Genomic DNA, 22,245 nt, shown 5'->3' with positions numbered 1-22,245 from the left:
ATATCGTATTTTCACTAAGCCATTTGGGTGTTATGACCGATACATAGCCAAAACCCTAACTTCCCTTTTTGGCCAAAGCGATCCCAGAGCTATGGCTCATTTTGAGCTCGGGAATCATACGGAGTGAACAATGGAGTTGAATATGTGGAGTTGAACAATGTTACCCATATAGAATAAAAACTCTTGTGTAAGTGTGCAAGTGGATGAATGCAATGAATGAGCTTGGTTGCACTTTGAAGCTTCTCAATGACTTGAATGTCTGAAGCTATTATCTCTTCTCAATCTCTCTTTCTTTTAAAGTAATAATGATTACATATAGCTCAGATGGCTGTGTGAAGAGGTGTCTAAATCCGTGCCTAAGAGGTGGTATTTATAGCCAAAAAAATGACTGAGAAGAGGACAAGAAACTCCTCCAACGGATCTATTCTCTTTGATTCTGATCCTGATCTGGATCTGGATCTGGATCCTTGATCCAGATTCAATATAGCCGTTATATGACCGTTGAGAGATTGAGTTTTGTTATGATCCAGATCTTCGGATTGGAGATTTTTCATTCCGGATTAATCTGGATTTCTAGATCCCATATGGATTTAGTCCTACTAAATCCGGATCCCTCTGTGTGTCAGTTTCTGACATACAGTACAATCCGGATCCCCAATCAGGATTGGGACTCCTGATCCGGATTACACTGAAAGTGAATCTAGATTGGTTTTTGAGGTTGTGTTGACTGTGTTTCTTGGTCTGCCTTATTCCAATCTTTTGGGAACCTTTTGGGGGCATTTTAGTCATTTTCCTAGGGTCTTCTAAATGCACATTGTAATGCGTATACAAGTGTGTGCGTGTTTACAATTGTATGCACATTTATTCTTCATGTCTTCTTTCTTTTCTTGATGCTTGAGACTGTTCCAATGCGTCGATCGATCTTCATTCTTGAGATATCTTCAACATATTGATTGATCAGTTGCTGCTTTAATCTTGGTGTTCTTCTTTAATGTTCTTCGTCTCACGATTCATTTAGTTGCTGTCGAGAAGGTTAGCAACTATACTCTTTGTTTGTTATCACCAAAACATTAGTGTGGAGGAGGGATTTTCCCAACAATCTCCCCATTTTTGGTGATGACAAACAATGCATTATGATGTGTATAATATGTAAGAAAAATAAGACAAGCTACTATATCATTTATTATTTCCCTCTTACATATGCATCAATACTACCCTTTCCCCCATATGGAATTCATATGCTGCATTTATATGCATTCTCTCCCCCCTTCGTGCATCAACAAAAAGTGGGAAGTGGCAGCATAGCCAAGCTTCCCCTTGAGATGAGCCCCCCCTTGAAACAAGCTCCTCTTTAATTAGATGGCTCCTCCTTTATATGTGCTATATGAAAGACATAGAGGCATCATAAACAGTAAAGTTGATAAATAACATAGGTCAGTTGAGCCAATAATTATCACAACATTCATCAGAATTCAGGAATACAGAAATCCAGAAAACTATTTAAATTTAAACAACCATGTCTGAGAAATAGTTTTAAAAGATAAAGTAGATCTTAAGTATGGGGAGGAGAAGGAGGTTGTATTCCCATGTGCCGCGCCATATGCTCCAAGTAGGATCGAAGATCGTCAATCTTGTCATGTGTGGTCTTGAATTATTGATCAACATTCATCTTAAGTGAGGAGAAGTTCTGCTCAAGGTGCATCAGTCGAGTGGTCTAATCAGCAGATGATTCTCTTGATTAAGTAGGAATAGTCTCCTTAGGGACAATAGGTTCATGATGCTTATGATATCCATCATTATGCTCATCATGGTCTTCACCATTATAATGTGCATGTTCCTCATCAACATCATCTGTTTAGGTAACCTCTATTTCCTGTCTTATAGGTTTGAAGGCATTTGCATGGATTGGATTTGGATTGTCAATAATTGCATCACTAGAGGGAGGAATGTTGAAATGATGAAAGAATGTCCCATGAAGACGACCATATGGAAGTCACATTTTATTGTAGGGAATGATAATGATCATATGACGCATGAGCATGTAAGGAAGATTTGTTTCATAGCATTGTACAATGCAATAAATCAGATATTCTGAGGTAGACAGAACAACTTCCCTATAGCCTCCCTTAGGAATGATACAGTCAGCAATTATCCAGTTTATCGCTTGAGCTATGGGAACAAGATCCTTAGTTTGAGGTTTCGGAACAGTAGTGTATCTAGCTGGTTCAACAATACCTTGGTAAATTTGATCTTTAGTCAAGGGAGCAATAAGAGGAATAAAGTGGTCCATAGGTTTCCAGTATCGACAGGGACCACGGTTACTGATACCTAAGATTTGTGCTAATTCAGCTACATTGAAATGTATGGGTATTTTATTTACTAGGGAATGAATGGTAAGCTCCTCAGCTGCTCCAGTGTAGGTGAGGTTGCAATAAAACTCTCAGACTAGATGAGGAAAACATGGATAGGGAAGAGTGAAAGGTTGTCCCAACCAAGTATAGACAGACTAGTAGGCAAACCATAGTTAGCAAAGGATGACAGGTTTACCTCTTCCAAGTTCAATCTTTCTTTGGAGAAAGATTTCCCAATTTGCTTGTGCTTGTTCACTCACAAACTATGGAGACGTATGAGGTCTTCGAGGAACTGTTGGTTAATCTTGAGCATGGGAAGAAGAGGCTTTCCTTTTCCTTTTGTATTTTTTGTCAGCCATACGGAAGAGAGGTGAGAGGAAAATGGCAAGAGAGTGATGAACTCTTCACTAGGATGTATAGTGGAGTGATATTTTTGAGGGGAATAGGAAGGGTTATGGTTGAAATGAGGCTACTAGGGTTTTGGGAAGAAAGAAATGGAGGGAGAAGAGGAATAGGAGTAAAACAAAATGAGCCTGAAATAAGGTTTTTATTCACTCTCGGGTAGATCCGGAGATCCGGATCCTGAGTTCTCTGATTCGGAGATCCGGATTAGCCCTGTTTTCAATTTTTATCAAACTTTTGAGTTTTGGCTTGAAATTTTGATGGCTTGGGTCATTGTCTCCCTATAAACCTATTCAAATGGGTCTATGACATTGAGTTCTCCCCATAACTCACAAAACCTTTGTTCACTTAGTGGCTTTGTAAGAATATCTGCCACTTGTTTGGTTGTGTTAATATGCTCAAGTGACACTTCTCTTTTTGGACATTGTCCCTAAGGAAGTGATGGCACACATCAATGTGTTTGGAATGAGAATGTAAGATTGGATTCTTACTTAGATTGATGGCACTTGTACTGTCACAGAAGATAGGGGATGAGTTGAAGTGAGTTCCATAGTCCATCAAGGTTTGTCTCATCCACAGAATTTGTGCACAACATTGTGCTGCCGCAATGTATTCAGCTTCAGTGGTTGATAAGGCAGTTGAGTTTTGTTTCTTACTGAACCATGAGAATAGGCATGATCCTAGGAAGTGACAAGTTCCACTGGTGCTCTTTCGATCAATGTGACAACCAGCAAAGTTGGCATCAGAGTAGCTGATGATATGGAATTCATTATCCATAGGATACCATAATCTTGAGTTTGAGGTGCCTTTTAGATATTTGAAAATGTGTTTTACGGCACTCAAATGGGATTCCTTAGGATTGGCTTGATATCATGCACAAGCACATACACTAAACATAATATCCGGGCGACTTGCAGTCAGATAGAGAAGACTTCCTATCATGCCTCGATAGTGTGTAGCATCGACTAAAAGACTGTCTTCATCCTTAGATAATGATAATGAGGTGCTCATGGGTGTAGGAGAGGATTTTTGACTTTCTAAGTCAAATTTCTTTAGGAGATCTCTTACGTATTTTGTTTGGCATATAAAGATTCCATTTTCATTTTGTTTGATTTGAAAGCCTAGGAAGAAGGTTAATTCATCCATCATACTCATTTCAAATTCTTTACTCATACATTTACTAAATTCATCACACATTGCTTCATTAGTGGAACCAAAAATAATATCATCCACTGATATTTGGACAATAATTATGTTATTGCTTTTGTGCTTTATGAATAATGTGGTATCCACTTTTCCCATGGTGTAGCCGTTATTGAGTAAGAACTTACTCAACCTTTCATACCAAGCTCTTGGAGCTTGCTTGAGGCCATATAAAAATTGCTTAAGCTTATATACATGATTGGGAAGTTTTGGATTTTCAAATCTTGGAGGTTGTGCTACATATACTTCTTCACTAGTGACACCATACCATTTAAGAATGCACTTTTGACATTCATTTGATACAGTTTGAAATTTTTATGACAAGCAAAAGCAAGCAACATTCTTATGGATTCTAGTCTTGTGACCAGAGCATATGTTTCATCAAAATCAATTCCTTCTTCTTGATTGAATCCTTTTGCTACAAGTCTAGCTTTGTTTCGAGTGATTTCTCCTTTTTCATCAAATTTGTTTCGGAATACTCATTTTTCTCCAATGATTGTCTTGTCTTTTGGTTTTGGAACTAACTCCCATACACTATTTCTTTCAAATTGGTTAAGTTCCTCTTGCATAGCAATAATCCAATCACTATCGTTAGTGCTTCTTGGATATTTTTAGGTTCAATAGTTAATATGAATGCACTATTACTAGGATGTTGATTTCTTGATCTTGTTTGTATCCCTTTTTTTAAATCACATATGACTTGTTCGATAGGGTGATCCTTAATTGTTTTGACTTCTTTGGGTAACTCATTGTTTTCTTCTTCTAATGTTTCTTGTGTTGATATGCTTTCAATTTTCTTCCTTATTTCTTTTACTTCATCTTCATCTTCATCTGAAGGTTGCTTGTATATTGTGTTTGGTAGAGATTCATCAAATTTTACATTTATTGATTCTTCTACCACAAGTGTTCTTTTGTTGAACACCCAGTAAGCTCTACTATTTTGTGAGTAGCCAAGGAAGATGCCTTCATCTGCTTTAGAGTCAAATTTTCCTAGGTGATCTTTAGTGTTTAAGATGTAGCATTTACATCCAAATACTTTGAAATAGTCAACCTTAGGTGTTTTGTCAAAATAGAGTTCATGTGGAGTCTTATTTAGTATTTTTCTTGTTATTACTCTATTGAGGACATAGCATGCCATATTAACGGCTTAAACCCAAAAATATGTTGGAAGTGAATACTCCTGGATCATGGTTCTTGCGATTTCTTGTATTGATCTATTCTTTCTTTCTATAACTCTGTTTGATTGAGGAGTTGTAGGAGGTGAGAACTCATGAGTTATTTTACCAAATTGTGGTAGATTATCAAATTCTCCACCATGATCGGTTCTAATATTGGTGATTCGACAACCCTTTTGGTTTGAATCCTTTTACTTAGAGGTTGAGATTGTCCCAAATAAATCCATGTGGAGTAGTTAAAGAGGTCTTGAGGTTGATACTATTGTTTTAGACTTATGTGAGGCTTTTACTTGTTTGCCCTTTTGACATGCATCACAAAAAAATTTGTTTTCAAAATTTAGTTTAGGCATATTTCTTACTAGATTTTTAGAAGCAATTTGTATAAGAGTTTTTGTGTTGACATGGCCTAGTTTTCTATGCCAAAGTTGATAGTCTTCTTGTTTTGATACAAGGCATATACTATTAGCATTATCAAACACACAAGTGTAGATGTTATTTCTTTTAATGCCATTCAAGACAACATCAAGTTTATCATTTTTCACTAAGCATTGAGAAGCATTAAATTCTACTATATATCCATTTTTGCATAATTGACTTACACTTATTAAGTTGTAAACAAGACCATCAACTAAGCATACATTAGATATAGTGGTACCTCCTATGTTGATAGAGTCCTTGCCAAAGATTTTTTCTTTGCCTTTGTCTCCAAAAGTCACCCATCCTCCATCATGTCTTTTGATTTTTGAGAATAAGTTGGAGTTTTCGGTCATATGCTTGGAGCAGCCACTGTCAATATACCATTCAAGATCCTTTTTTCTCTTCAAGCATATCTATCAAAAACACAATCAATAATGCATTGGTCTCCAATTGGGTCCATTAAAGCTAGAGTAAAAAAATCCTCTCGCCCTTCCCCATTTCTGAGTCATAGGAAATCTCTCATGTTCCCATATGCTAGGGGAGGGAAAAGGAAGATGAGATGCTCATATGCCCATAGCTAAAAGGAAACACCAATATAAGAACATGAAGTAAAGCAATATAGGAAAGAAACACAATCAAGCAGCTCATACCTGAAGGATGTAGGAGGCTCCATAAAGATTAGGGTCACCCTAGGCCAAGTGGTCCATTATCTTGAGGAAGTAGGCATAAGAGGCCCCACCCTAGTCATACTTTTAGATCCCCTGGAGATCTCTGAAGAAATAGGCAAGTCGGAGGTCGACCTTGTTCGATGCGTTGCTGAACATACACTGCTCGGCCCAATAGAATACAGAAAGAGCGAATGACCTACTCTTTCTGCTCATGAGAGGAAGAAACATCAATTGTAATATTGTCCTAGGCCTTATGGATAGCAGTGAGGTGCCACAGCATCTGGAGAATCAATACCAATGAGCTCCAAAATCCCAGATCGATTAATGGGGTGGAAAAGATCACGGGCTCCCCACCAAAGTGCAAACCGATTACTACTTGGAAGCATAGGGGGTGACTGTCAGTTCTTCCACTGGCAAGTGAAAGGTATGGGTGCTCGGCCGCCATCTTTCGGCCAAGGCCCTAGTAAGCTCAACATCCAACTTCTGAGCACCCAACTGGAGGCACCGACAGAAGGGTAAGTTACGGATCAGCTGCCACATGAGGGGGTGGAGTTGGTTAAACCACTCCCCAACTTTGTTGGGATAACCATGCCTCCGATATGAGGACTCCACTCCATCTTATCATAACAGGTAAAATTTCAACATAAGCATCATAGCATAAATCATGCATACATATCATGGGACCCATACATACATAAAGCTTACGTGCATATCATTGGCAGACATGCATAGGGTTCCTAGGCATACATTAGCATGCATACATTGGCATATGTGCATAAGATTCCTAGGTATATGTTGGCATGCACATCATGGGCATATATATATGGAACACTCTGAGCATATATTGGCATAAATACATGGAATATCTTTAGCGTACATGTCATTAGCGTATATACATGGAATATTCTATACATACATTAGCATACATGACATGAGCATATATACATGGAGTATTTTAGGAACATACCTACTTAGCTCACCAAGATGTCACAGAAATTTCTTAGGCATGCATCATGTAACTCTCTCCCTCTTTTCCGATTCTCTCTCTAGTCCATTCCCTCCTGTGATTCCTCCTCATAGCAAACCTGCACACTGGCGGCTCCCTTCTTCCAAGCATCTGCTGCCACAAAAAAAAAAAATACTGTGGATTTGGAATGACACACCACCTCCACTGCCACTGATGATCGCACAACATCATTTTCGGGTTTTGTACTGTAGCAGGGCACTAATTGGCATCCTAAACCGGCATTGTCTAGTGTATTCCGGGTAAACGAACACCTCCTTTGCTTTTTCCTCTATTTGCTTAGTCTTGAAAACTTACATACTTATAGTTGACTCTGCGTACTCATTTACTATAGTTATCTTGTCTAGTCTCCTTTGCATCTGTGTAGCTGTGTGCATATTTGCATCCTATTACGTGCATGTTAGGTTATAGTGGGATAGTAATTTATATGTTTTTATATTTCATGTTATGTGGTCCTATTGAGTTGACGGGTTGCATGTGTGCTTTTGGCTTCTAGTCATCTTAATATTTATATATCTATATTTTATATCTTTACTACTGGTGCGTCAAGTAGGCAGCCGGCACTATACACTTATATTCAGCCAATCACTTTTGCATGGATCCTACTCTTTTACTACTTATCTCTTGACTATTGAAACTTTTAAAATTTGTGTTTTCTTATTCATCGTATATAGCATGTCTTGTGGTTCTAATCCTGTGGATAAATGCAGATTTAGAATTGCATCATGGAACATTGGATCTCTGACGGGTAATAGTATAGAGTTGATAGATGTTATGCAGAGAAGAAGGATTAATGTTGCTTTTGTTCAAGAGACGAGATGGAAAGGTAGTAAAGCAAAGGGGTTGGACAACTTTAAGTTATAGTACTTGAGAAATGAAAGAGGGAGAGGGGGAGTAGGCATACTGGTTGACAAAGATCTTAAAGATGACGCTGTGGAAGTTAAGAGACTCAGAGATAGGATTCTCGCCATTAAACTTGTGCTTGGCGATGAGGTTATCAACATAGTTTGCACTTATGCACCCCAAACAAGACTTGATGACAGGGTTAAGGTACAATTCTGGAAGGAAATGGATGAATTTATGTAGGGCCTTGGCCAGGGGGAGAAAATTATTATTGGTGGGGACCTTAATGGCTATGTAGGCAAGGATCGTAGAGGCTTTGAAGAGGTGCATAGAGGATACGGACTTGGGGAGAGGCATGCAGAAGGGACCTCTATGTTGGACTTTGGGATAACATATGACCTATGCATCACAAATACCTTTTTTGAGAAGAGAGAAGAGCATTTGATTACATATAAGAGTGGATTGGAAGCAAGCCAAATTGATTTCTTTCTGACCAAGTAGTCCGACAGAGTGCTTTGTAAAGATTGTAAGGTTATTCCAGAAGAGATTTTAACGGTGCAACATCGACTGCTGGTCTTGGATATACACCTTAGTATGAGGCCACACAAGAAAGTGAAGCAAGTATGCCCAAAGATTAATTGGAGGTGACTACATGGAGTACCCCTAAAATCCTTTACAGATAAAGTGATTGAATAACACACATGTGACTGTGCATGGAATACCAATGAGATTTGGATGGCAATGACGACTTGCATTAAGAATGTGGCTAAAGAGGTCCTAGGGTTATCTAATGGTAGGTGGCATACTCCTAGAGAGACTTGGTGGTGGAACAACGAGGTCCAGATCACCATTAAAAATAAGAAGGATTGTTTTAAGACGTGGCAGAGGAATAACGAGGATGAGGATAGAGTAAGATATCTCACAGCCAAGAATGAGGCTAGGAAGATTGTGGAGAAAGCTAGGGAAAAGAAATATGATGAGATGTATGAAAACCTTAATACAAGATAAGGAGGAAAAGAGATGTATAGGATAGCTAAAATAAAAGAAAGGATGAGCAGGGATTTGGACCATGTCAGATGCATCAAAAGTGAGGATGGTAGAGTGCTTGTACGGAATGAGGACATTATGAGGATATATGGAGATTATTTTTGTAGCCTACTAAATGGAGATACTATAGCTGATGGGTTGGACTCAGTGGAGGAGGGGAGTAGACCTGATTCCAACACACCCGATGGACATTTACTGTAAATTGGCGAATACGAGGTTAAAGAGGCTTTGCGAAGGATGAATGTAGGAAGAACTTTGGGACTGGATGAGATTCCAATTGAAGTGTGGAAGAGCTTAGGAAGATAAGGGGTGTCTTGGCTAACCAAGTTATTCAACAAAATCTTGAGTACAAAAGCTATGCCAGATGAGTGGAGGAGAAGCATTGTGGTTCTGATTTATAAAAACAAAGATGATGCCCAGAATTGCAATAGCTACAAAGGCATAAAACTTATAAGTCATACCATGAAACTTTGGGAAAAGGTTATTGAGATCCACTTAAGAGAGGAAATTGAGGTATTGGAGAATCAATTCGATTTTATGCCAAGGAGATCCACAACAGAAGCTATTTACTCCTACGGTTGCTTATGGAAGTATTTAGAACCCACAAAAAAGACCTCCATATGGTATTTATTGACCTAGGAAAAGCCTATGACAGAGTACCAAGAGACTTAATCTGGTATGTCCTAGAGAGGAGAAGTGGTATAATTAATTATGTAGATATAATTAAGGACATGTACAAGGGAGTGGTGACGAGTGTCAAAACAACAGAGGGTCAAAGTATCGAATTCCCAATCACAGTTGGGCTACACCAAGGTTCTGCTTTAAGTCCGTATTTGCTTGCACTCATTATGGATGATCTAACTAGGCACATCCAAGACTCGGTTCTGTGGTGTATGCTATTTGCTAATAATATTGTTCTAATAGATGAAACTGTGGATGTGATTAATACTAAACAGGAGCTATGGAGATCTAGCTTGAAATCAAGAGGATATAGGATAAGCAGGACGAAGACCGAATATATGATGTGCCACTTCGGCCAATGTAGAGTAGGGGAGGGAGTGGTAAAACTCGGGGAATAGGATCTAACCCAGGGTGATTGTTTTAAATACCTGGGGTCCATCATTGCCAAAGAGGGAGGCATAGATGATGATGTTGTCCGCAGGATTAAAGTTGGGTGGATGAAATGGCAAGGTGCATCGAGAGTGTTATATGATAAAAGAGTGCCTATTAAAATGAAAGAAAAATTTTTCAGGATAGTTATTGGACCAGCTATGATGTATGGAGTAGAGTGTTGGGCAATCAAGATGAGTACTTTAAATAAACTAAGTGTAGTGGAGATGAGAATGTTGAGAGGGCTGTGCAGGAAGACCAGAAGAGATAGAATAAAGAATAATTGTACTAGGAATGCCTTGGGGGTTGCACCTATCCAGGACAAACTCTATGAGAGTTGGTAGAGGTGGTATAGCCATGTTCAAAGGAGACCTATGGATGCCCCAGTATAGAAGACTGACCAGATGTATTTTGTGGGAGCTAGAAAAGGTAGGGGTAGGCCTAAGGTGACTATTGATGAAGTGGTTTGGAAAGATATGCAAAGGATAGAGCTTGATCCTAGTATGACTTTGGATAGAGTTTTGTGGAGGACAAGGACCCATGTTGCTGACCCCTTATTGGGGATGTTTCCCATGATGCGTCTTTCTTTACTACTTTGTTGTCTTCTCTTATCTCAATTTTTTTCTCATTTTTTAACCTCTCTTTTGGGCTTCTTTATTTTCTAATTTCAATATCGGATCCATGTAGCCGACCCCATTTAGTTGGGATAAGGTTTTTGGTTATTGTTGTATATAAAATAAAATAAATGATAATAAATAAAAATATGTAATAATAAATCATTTTTTAGTAAAAAAATAAAAGTAAGGGACTTACCCATTTTCTTAAGTGGAGTTTCACATATGATCTTTCATACCCTTCAGGGTCGACCCAAGGTACTACGTTGCCACGCTGTTTTGGGACGATGAGTCAGCCAGCTTGTCTATGACCTTCCCGCCATGTGTGCGCTTGCACCCCATTTGTGAATATATATATATATATATATATATATGTACATAATATACATAAAAATACCTAGGTCTATATATATGTATGAACCATTTGATGGTTGAGAAGGTAAGTTATTTTGAAATTCATTTACATGAAAAAATGTTATCCAAAAATTGATTGGCTCAGGGTATTAGGTCTATCATGAGGAGAGTACCATTGGATGGCCCAAAGATTGAATTGGCTTGGAATATCAAGTCTAATATGACCAAAAATTGATTGGCTCAGGGTATTAGGTCTAACATGAGGAGAGTACCATTGGATGGCCCAAAGATTGAATTGGCTTGGAATATCAAGTCTAATATGACCAAAATACCATTAGATAGCCTAAAGATTTATTGGATTGGGGTATTAGGTCTAATATAACCAAAATAGCATTGGATGGCCCAAAGATTGATTGGCTCAGGGTATCAGGTCTAATATGATCAAAATACCATTGGATGGCCCAAAGATTGAATTGGCTCAGGGTATTAGGTCTAGAATGATTAAAATACCCTTAGATGGCCCAAAGACTGCTCAACCCAAGGTGCCAGGTCAAAAAGAGATCCAAATGCCCCTGGACTAGATGAAGTTTGTTTAAACCTTTGTTTAATCAAATCTGATCAAAATTGTTATGTACTAACACCTTGGCAGGAACCAAACAATGGTGGCCCACTAAAGGATTCCCATTTGGCTGCACAAGTAAGATCCCAACTTTCTAGTCAAATTCACTAGATAAGATCATATTAATTTATTAATTGATGGAGGTTTTGCCTGCTCAAAAGACTTCATCAATGAATTATTCGCCCAAGTTTTTGCATTTGCACCTCCACCATCCTTCGGCAAGATGACGACAATATATGCTTAAGGTGAAAAAATTTGGTAGTTCTTTTCTTTACCTTTCAGCCATGACACATGCCTAGCCAAAGAGGGACATTTTGTAGACACCAAATTTTACCACCTGCCCCGATAATGATGACAAACAGGGAATGATCAAGGTTTGTACTCTACATCGAAGGAGAATTTAGGCCTTTCATGATGATCCAGACCCCACAACGACCCAAAACTTGACAGTAACCTAAAACCTTAATTCAACTCAAAACTCGACAGTAAATCGAAACCCTAATTCAACTTGAAACCCAACGATAACCCAAAACCCTAATCCGGTCCGAGACCTTTTTTGTACCCGATCTTATGGCACGTGATATTAGAATGTTATATATTGAAGAATCGATTCTAAGTACTCTCTAATGGTGCTGGAACAACATGAATAAGGATTATCGAAATACCCCCAGCTTGCAATAGGGTAGAAAATCCTTCCTTGCAACTCTCAAATTTTTACGATAAAAAAATGAGCTCGAAACCACGACATTGGATAGTGCTCGGAAAGACGATTCTGATAATATATTGCATACGAAAATCGGATCACTGGATCTCCCAAAATAGCTCCCAAAAGTCAGATCAGGACAAACTGGATCAACCCTGGACCAAAGATTCCTCTCGGGCCTGCCAAATATCTGGTGGGCCCCCCAAATTTCTCTTTGAAATTTTACCAAACTTTTTTGGGTCTGTGAAACAGTGTTTTTTTTTTTGGCAGTGGCCAAAAAAGATTTTATTTTTGGTAGGTTCGTCAAAATAAGTGCTAGTGGGTCTAAAAGCCTAAAAATAGTATCTCTTTTTATCATTTTAGTGTGTGAACGGAATATGGAGAAATCCCCCTCTTTGCCTTATGATTGTTTGCCCATTCCATGTTGCCCATTTCATTGCTAGTTCCTTCAATTTACCTTAGAGCTTGGGTACCTAATGACTTGTATGGTTCAACTGTTGTAGGCATGGAGACATTGGAAAGCAGGAACAATCTCGGACATAATTGATCCAAGCCTGAGAGAAAATTGTTCAGGAACTGAAGTGATGAGATGCGTTCAAATGGGGTTATTGTGTGTTCAAGAATATGTAGCTGACAGACCCACTATGACGAACATGGTCTCTATGTTGAACAGATTAAAATTTATTCTTCCATTACCCTCACAACCAGCCTTTTTTATGCGTAGCAAAATGGAATTCGAATCAGATCAATCTAAAAGCCAGTCGACAGCAATATCCTTCAATGAAATGTCAGTCAGTGAGTTAGAACCCAGATAATGAGAGTGGATGAAGGGTAATGGACAATAAGTGTATGATGTAGTTGGGTTTGTGCAACATTTTATTATGCCTTGAATGAAAATAATCCATTCACTGAAGCAAGTGAATAGAAATCATATATTCATCAAAGCAAGAAACATACTAGCGTTGGTGACAGGCAAAGAAATGGTTGATAATCCGTAGGACTAGTCAGACCGAAGGCCTGGATACCCGTTGTTAGCAGAAAAAAAAATGGTTGATAATGAAACAACACAATAGCACTATAATTTTTGTTAGATCAAACACCAAGAAACACGAAAAATAAAAAGACAATAGATCCGCATGACACAGAGATTTAACGAGGTTTACACACTAGGGTGGTGTGCTACATCCTCGGGCGAAGAAGAAGATGTTTCACTATGCAGAAGAGAAATTACACTCAAGCAGCGGCAAGAAAACTTGCCCTGAAACCCTAGCTCGAAAAACCCTCAAAATACAATGACTTTCTCAAGAAGCAACAGTGCATTATATATACTCCAAGTCACGGGTCGACTCATCGGGTCGTGGTCGATCCGGTTGAACCATACACCCCTGCACCCTCATACGAGATCAGTGATGGATTCCGGGCTTGAGCCTATCGGTCTAACCCCTTTGCTTTCATCACAAATCTCAAAAAACTTCCCATTCGGGTCGCCATCAAAATATGTCGGATCGGGTCAATCTTCAAAACGGGTCAAGAATTCAAGACAAACTTAACAATAATATCACTATAATTTTCTTTAAGAAATTTGAGGAAACCAAGTGAGGAATAGAAATTTAAGGAACGTGAGGTCCTTTTGCACGCTAGGGGTAATGTCTCATATGCCTGCTTCCTACTGCCTGATGAGCTTGCTAGGGAAGTAGTTAACACTTAGCACATAGTCATTATTTATGGGAATGGAGTGAGTATATCTTATAGAGAAAATTTCTAAGCTTACCAAAGCAGACCATTCAAATGAATTTTTTTCCATCAAAATAACAAAACATTAACATGAAATTGAGAGTAGTTGTTTGAAGATCACAACTTGCCAATAACAAGATCGAAAATTAATTAACTAGTGTCTTTCTTTTTTTTTAATAGGAAAATCATGAAATTTGAACCTAAGAATTTTTCTACCTAAAGAATGAAAGATCGCCAATTTTATTTTTGTACTTTCATTCACAAAACTTTAAACCTGAATTTTTTTTTTCTTTAAAATCAAATTGGTCAAGATACTTATCATGATTTCATACATAGGAGAGTTAAAATGGTAATAATATGTTTTCCAAATTCCAAATGAAATTTCCACTGAAACTTCTTCATTAATTTTTTAAGGGGGTGGGGGGGGGGGGGTAAGAGGGAGACAGATTGTACTATCAATTTTCCTGTGGATTGTACAAATGGAAAGTCTTCTAGAGAAAATTAGAACAACCATAGCCTCACATTATAAATGCTGACTCCACAAAGACATTGGTGAGTAGATTACAACAAAAAAAAAAAAAAATGAAATACCCAGTGACTGATGGGCCCAGAGGCCCAGACTACTTTGTAGGAATGCTTAAAGGCCCAATAGCCCAACAACAAAGGTGTTTGACTGCTCCACAAAATATATGATGGTCAAAAAATTTTTCCCTTGTTCGTTGTCTGCCTGAGCTTCCTCGGCAGATTATGCCCTCACCGATGAAGCTGCAAGTTCTAGTCTCTCTAAAACCATTTGTTGAAGAATCGGTTTGTGGCCATGAGTGTCTTGTGCAATAAAGCTATCACCTCGGCGTCTGGATCTGTTTAATTAAAAAGTGACCCATAGGTAGAAAGCTGTAGAACACCCCAACTCCTCAAAAAAAAAAAAAAGTTCACCTGTAGAGAATCCTCTTCTTCTTCACCACTGGTGCAGGAGCTGGATTGGGAGGAGAATTAGGGTTTGGATCGGTTTCCTTCTGAGTATATCTGCTGGAAGTCGGAATTGAAACCCCAATTCTGAACATCATCTGCATCTGAAATTGAGAACTCGAACAAAATAACTCTTTAACAGTCTTCACTTCAGCTGCATCTCAGACGAGACATACCCAGTCTTTTTCAAAAGCTAGTTTGGATCGTACAAAGCTAAAACAATTTTAATTTTTTAAAGATATTATTTATTTATTTATTTATTTTATTTTGTCTCATTCAATCATCAAGATGTTATTTATTTATTTATTTATTATTATTATTTTTTTTTATCTCCTCCATCATCACAAATTTAGCAATTTATTTTTTTTATCGATATTAGATTGGTATCAGTTTCAACAAATCTAAGGATTGAAAAAAAAAAAAAAACATGTGGTACCCGATTGAAACTTATGATACCGATATAGATATAGATTAGATACAAAATTTTTCTTTTTTGAATTTACAATATCCTTGATGATTGGATGAGACAAAACTTGTTAGTGGTTTGGTTCAAACCATATTTTAAATTAATCAATATGAAAAAAAATGTAGTATCTTACAAGTGAAAAAGAAGGATAATTTGAGTATTTAAAAAAAAAAGTGGAGAAAGAGATGTAAAAAAAAAAGCAAGGGAGTATTAGTAAAAAAGTAAAAGTTAAGGAAGTTTTGGTAAATATAACTCAAGTGTAAGGGAGTGATAATGAATTTTCTAAATAATTTTATTTTATTTTATTTTTTTATGAACTCCCAAGAAGAACACAATATGTTCAACTGTTCAACTCTTGATTCTCCCATTCTGCTTAGAATAAACTAGAACAACCAAAAGCCCAAGCTCTAATTTTCGGGAAACCCTCGTTTGAGGTAGATGAAGTCTATTCCTGAAAATCGAAGGAAATTGGATCGGTTTGAATGTTTTTTCATCGTTGGATCGGGTTTGAGTGTTGAGTGTACCTAAATGGATTGGCTCTTCATGATCGTTGGATTAGGAAAAGTCCATGTGTCACTTCGTGAGAAATCGTTGGACGATTGTTGGAGATGAGCCCGTTCCTTACCGTTGGACCAATGTCAAACATTTTTTTTTTTTGGGTGAAAATCAGGTCAAACATTTAAATAAAAGGAAAAAACAGAACTTGATAGGGCTGGAAAGAGCGTGTATATATATTGAAAAGTGAGATGGTAGGATTTATGATCGCACTTTTGCTATAAGGCTCACATTTGGAAGTTGAGCTTATTGACTATTCAAACCAAAATTCTTAACCAAAGAGTCAAACCCATGCCTTGCTAGCTACGGCCTTATGTATGTGACCCGCTACATGGAAGCTCTGCAGATGGTCAAGGAAGACTCTGCCTCCTCTCTGCCCTAAGTCTTCTTCTTGAGCCCTAAGATAGAGAGAGTTTATGGTGGAGGAAGGAGGTGGAGAATTGGAAAAGCGATGGAACCATGTACCAACACGACCCCAAGAGCCCCAGCCGTGTTGCTTATCTTCTTCATTGCCCTCTCCTTCCTCCTCAGTTTCAGTAGCTGTGCCGACCAAACTTACCTCTACCACGTTTGCTCCTCCAACACAACTCTTTTCGCATCCAATAGTAGCTACCAATCCAACCTCAATATCCTTCTCTCTTCTCTTTCCTCCAACGCCACATCCAACTCCAACTACGCCTATCACAATGCCACCATCGGCCAGAGTCCCAATACCGTTTACGGCTTCTATTACTGCAGAGGCGATGTCACCCACGGGGTCTGTCGTGATTGCGTCAAAGCCGCAGCTACTGATATTGTCCAGCGCTGCCCCAACAGAAAATTTGGATACATTTGGTACGAAATGTGTACGCTGCGCTACTCCAACCAGTCCTTCTCCGCTGTTGCCGAATCCCCTAACATCTACATGTGGAATACACAGAACATATCTGACCCCACTCGGTTTAATCAGGTCTTGAGCAAAACCATGAACGACGCCGCCACTAAAGCTATCTCTAATTCTGAGAGATTCGGCACTCGAGAAGCTACTTTTACTCAATTTCAGAATTTGTATTGTCTAGCGCAGTGCAGCCCTGATCTAACAAGAAACGACTGTGATACATGCCTTCTTGTGGGTGCCATTTCCTATATCCCCACTTGCTGTAGTGGCAAGCAAGGAGGAAGGGTTCTTTATCCGAGCTGTAATATCAGGTTTGAGGTGTACCCTTTCTATACAATCACAGCTTCAGCACCGGCTCCTTCGCCTACTCTTCTTGTTTCTCCGCCGCCTCCGAGTAACAAAACCATCATTACTGGTGAGCTACTCAAAGAGAGAGAGAGAGAGAGAATCTTATTTGGGAATATTAATTAATTTTTTGTCACATTTGGGAGTATTAATTAATTTTTTCAAATTGTTTATGCAGAACAAAAAGGAAGCTCGTCTAGAAAATTTATTGGTCATTTTTGTGCCAATTGCTGCTGCTGCAGGAGTATTGATTCTTTTCTGTATTCTGTGTTTGCTAATCCGGAAGAAAAAGAAGGATCCATCAAAGGACAATGGTAGAAGCTTTGGTCTTTTCATCTACTCTATAACCCTCGATTTGATCATCCAAAGTTTATTGTCTTACTCCTTAAACTTGATGATATTGAGACTTCAATCTTAGAGTTGGAGACTTAGATTTATAGATCTGAGTATGATTTTGTATCTATTACCTCAGGTGGCTAAGGAAGCCAATGTTTCCTAATCTTCTTGATTTTTTTTTTTTTAATTAGTCTCCAAGGAGAGTTAAACTCCTGACCTCTTGATCTTGTTGGGGTGTTTATTTATTCATTTATTCTTTTCAAAGGTCAGATTTAAATTTATCTCCCTTTGTGGCTTCTGAACAGGTGAAAATACAATTAGAATTGCAAAGGCGTTGCAATTTGAGTTCAGTATGGTCCTTGCTGCCCCAAACAACTTTGCAGAGGAAAACAAAATTGGTGAAGGAGGATTTGGTTCCGTTTATGAGGTAAGAAAGAAGTTACAAACATGTAGCAAATGAAATAGAATTCTCGTATGTCAAATTCATTGTGCCATAGCCAGAAATTCTTATTAGATATGAATTTAAAATAATTGAAAGAATTTTTTTTTTAGGTGAATAATAATTGGAAGAAGTTTTCATTCAGTCTCGAAGATAAAGAATTTATAAATCACTTGTATTATGTTATCAGGGTAATCTTCCCAACTGGCAAAAAATTGCAATAAAAAGGCTCTCAAAACACTCAGGACAAGGTGCAGAAGAATTCAGGAATGAGGTTGTGTTAGTTGCAAAGCTTCAACACCGTAATCTAGTTAGGCTATTGGGATTTTGGTTGGAGGACGAAGAAAAAATCCTTATCTATGAGTTTGTACCCAACAAAAGCCTCGATTACTTCCTATTTGGTAGGCCCAATGAACACCTCTCTCCTTTTTTTTTTTTTTTTTGCTCAGGATTTATTTTCTCTTATATTACAGGGATTTCCATGAATTATACATTTTTTTTTTTAAATGAATTATACATTCCAATTTATGCAAATGTTTCAGTACAACTGAAACTCATGACACTTCATCCTCTTTTGTCCATGCATTGACCTATTAGGATGAACTATTTGTCAACTTGATCAAATCCAAAATTCTGATTTTACATTTTATTTTGATGACTACAGATCCAGAGAAATGTGTGCAGTTAGATTGGCAAAGACGTTATAAAATCATAGAAGGGACTGCTCGAGGGCTTGTTTGTCTTCATGAAGATTCCCACCTCCGTATCATTCATAGGGATCTTAAGCCAGCAATATCTTGTTAGATGCAGAAATGAATCCCAAGATCTCAGACTTTGGGATGGCAAGAATAGTTGGTGTGGAACAATCTCAAGCAAATACAAACAGAGTAGTTGGGACTTAGTAAGTTTCAAAGCCTCATTCCTTCTTATATATATGATCAAAGAAAACATTTTGACGCATTCACATTTATCAAGTTCTTAAATAATTGGGTTTTCTCCCTCCCAATAACAACTGTTGGCTAATATTTGTAGGCTCCAGCTAGGCCTGGTGAGGAAAATTTAAGTGCATAATCTATTAAATCTACAACCTTAATTACATTGTTTCACAAAAACAGAGAGCTAATAGAAATAGATATAGCAATAGATTAGTTTGGTGAGTCATACCTGATCTAGCTGAATTTGGACAAGGCTTATAGCAGTTGGACCTAGTTGAAAATTAAGAGAGATGATTTTTCATGAAGATGGTTCAGCCCATGTGGAAATGCTGGACATGAAAACATATTCTTGGTTAGGACTAATCAACCTAAAACCAGTTTCCAAAACAAAGGTTAGCCAACTTTTGAGGAGAAAAGTGATCTAGTAGAATCTTTGTAGTTACCTTTAGTTTCTTAAATTATATAATAATAATAATTGCTCACAGTGGTTACATGCCTCCCGAGTATGCAATGCATGGGCAGTTCTCAGTCAAATCAGATGTATTTAGCTTTGGTGTATTAGTTTTGGAGATTATAACTGGAAAGAAGAATAGTAGTTTCTATCAATTGGACTTTGCTGAGGACCTTTTAAGCTATGTAAGTCTTTTTCCTTCATTACTGTATATTGCTACAATCTGCTAGAACATTAATAGGCCTTTCAGTTTGCCTTAAACTAGAGTTATCTTATGACTTGTATAAATTAATTGGTTGTAGGCATGGAGACATTGGAATGCAAGAACAACTTTGGATATGATTGATCCAATTCTAAGAGAAAATTGTTCAAGAAGTGAAGTGATGAGATGCATTCAAATGGGGTTATTATGTGTTCAGGAAGATGCAGCTGATAGACCTACTATGGCGAGCATAGTCCTTATGTTGAGCAGCTTTACAGTTACTCTTCCATCCCCCTCACAACCAGCATTCTTTGTGCGAAGCAGAATGGAATCAGGCATACTTATAGAAGGGAAACAAATGCAGAATGCCGAATCAGATCAATCTAAAAGCAGGGGGACACCAATATCTGTTAATGAAATGTCAGTCAGTGAGTTAGAGCCCAGATAATGTGAGTGGATCAAGGGTAATGCACAATTAAGTGTATGCTAGTCACCATGAAAGAGAAAAATAGCACTTTAAATTTCTTTAAAGCTGTGGAATAAGAACTTTAAAGAAATTTGAGGAACAGGTGAGGAAGAGAAATTTAAGGAACGCAAGGTCCTTGCATGCTAGGGGTAATTTTCTCATCTGCCAACTTCTTGCCTGATGAGCTTGCCAGGGAAGTAGTTGGCACAGAGTCATTATATCTTGACAACAACCCCATTGAGTATTCTCCTATGGGGTGCCTAGGCTTTGGCGTTTCTTCTTATTGTTGTTGACCATGGTTCTTTACATTTCACCTCTTTTCTGATTTGCAATTAAATTCGAGTAAATTATTATTATTTGTCTAAACTTGTACTATTATCACTCAAACACCCTTACTCAAAACTTATTTTTTTTGTTCCCACCTTTCTTTTTTCCTCTAATATTTCAAAATTCTTAAACTACCCCTCTAACCAACTTCGTCGATTCCCATCCTCTACATCTCGCTTCTCTCTTCTGTTGGGAAACATGTCCACACTCATTGCCATGTTTTGGTGTTAACAAACAAACATACATCTTTAACTTGATTGATAAAGTGTGATTAGCTTCAATAAACCCTTAGAAGATCGAAGGTCGAATCAAGACATGAAGCTAAGCTTAAAGACATGAAACAGCAAACAAGAAGGAAAGAAGATGAAGGGCCAAAGAATGGAAGATTCAAGTGAAGAAGAAGATCACTAGGATAGATTAAGTTATTTACAATGTAATTTGTAATTTCCACCTACTTATATGCACTCACCTTATGCATGTGCATTACATCATATTAGAATGACCATAGAGCATGCCTTGACCAGGTATGGAAAGTCACTAAGTGGCGTGGAACACACAGTAACCTGACTTAAGGGTATTTTAGGGAATCTTAAGATTAATATTAGGAGATGAATCCTTCATAGAAGCTGTAGGAAATTGAGTTGTGATTCTAACGCAACTGTACTCAGATCATTCTGAAGTCGGACCAAAAAGTTATGGTCAAAACACTGGTGACTGGTCAGTATGACAGAGCATGTCATGTTGGCGGTTGACCGGCTGGAAGCCCCGGTCGACCGGACCTGTCCGAGACCATAGGCGGTCGACCGCTAGCCTGGTCGACCGTGCCTGCTTGGAAGTACTCGAACGGCTATTTTTTGCCTACAACGGCTCTTGGCGGTCGATCGACTACCAATGGCGGTCGATCGGTAGACCCAGAATATGTCCGTTAGAGCTTGATTCCCTGCCTAAAATGCTTCACTAAGTTCACCTATAAATACCCTAATCACTCTTAATTAATTATTGATTAAGAAAGAGCTTTAAGAGCATTGTTGCAAGCATTATAGAAGATTATTTTCTACTTGAGTTATTCTATTACACAAATCCCAAACAAGGGGCTCAAGTCTCAATCAAAGTCCTCTACTCTCTCCTGTGCAAGTCAAAGCCATAAGAGAGGACTTTACAAAAGGTGCATCACTCATCATTATTCATTTTCATTTGCACCACACTTGAGGTATTCCTCTTATTCCACTATTTCTTATTTTCTGTTTTTACAATTCTAGATTGTACTTAGGATTGTAAGGATACTCTTATCCTAAAAAGAGAAAGGTCTCTCTTACCTCTTAAAGAGATTGTGAAGGCGTCTCTCTGCCTGGAAAGGAGATTTGTAAGGATACTCTTATCCGTAAAAAGATTGTAAAGGCTTCTTCCCTACCTACTGTACTGAAAGGGAAAACTAGTGGAATACCTTACAAGAGGATTTTTGTAGGGAGTGGACTAGACTCAAATTGAGTTGAACCACTATAAATCTTGTGTTGTGGGTGTTGTTATCTTATTTATTTAAGACTATATCGTCTTAATAGTGAGTCAAAGACCATGGCCACATTCTAAGGACCACCTGAAGGCATGAACGCCTC

General features: G+C 38.1%; 1 pseudogene; it reads left to right on the top strand.

The window, feature by feature from the left end:
- Positions 1-16,506: 16,506 nt before the first annotated feature.
- On the top strand, positions 16,507-20,667 carry LOC122078981 (annotated as a pseudogene).
- The last annotated feature ends 1,578 nt before the right edge of the window (positions 20,668-22,245 follow it).

This window comes from Macadamia integrifolia, chromosome 5, assembly GCF_013358625.1.
Source record: "Macadamia integrifolia cultivar HAES 741 chromosome 5, SCU_Mint_v3, whole genome shotgun sequence".
Lineage (NCBI taxonomy): Eukaryota > Viridiplantae > Streptophyta > Magnoliopsida > Proteales > Proteaceae > Macadamia > Macadamia integrifolia.
This window is presented reverse-complemented; position numbering and strand designations above follow the sequence as displayed.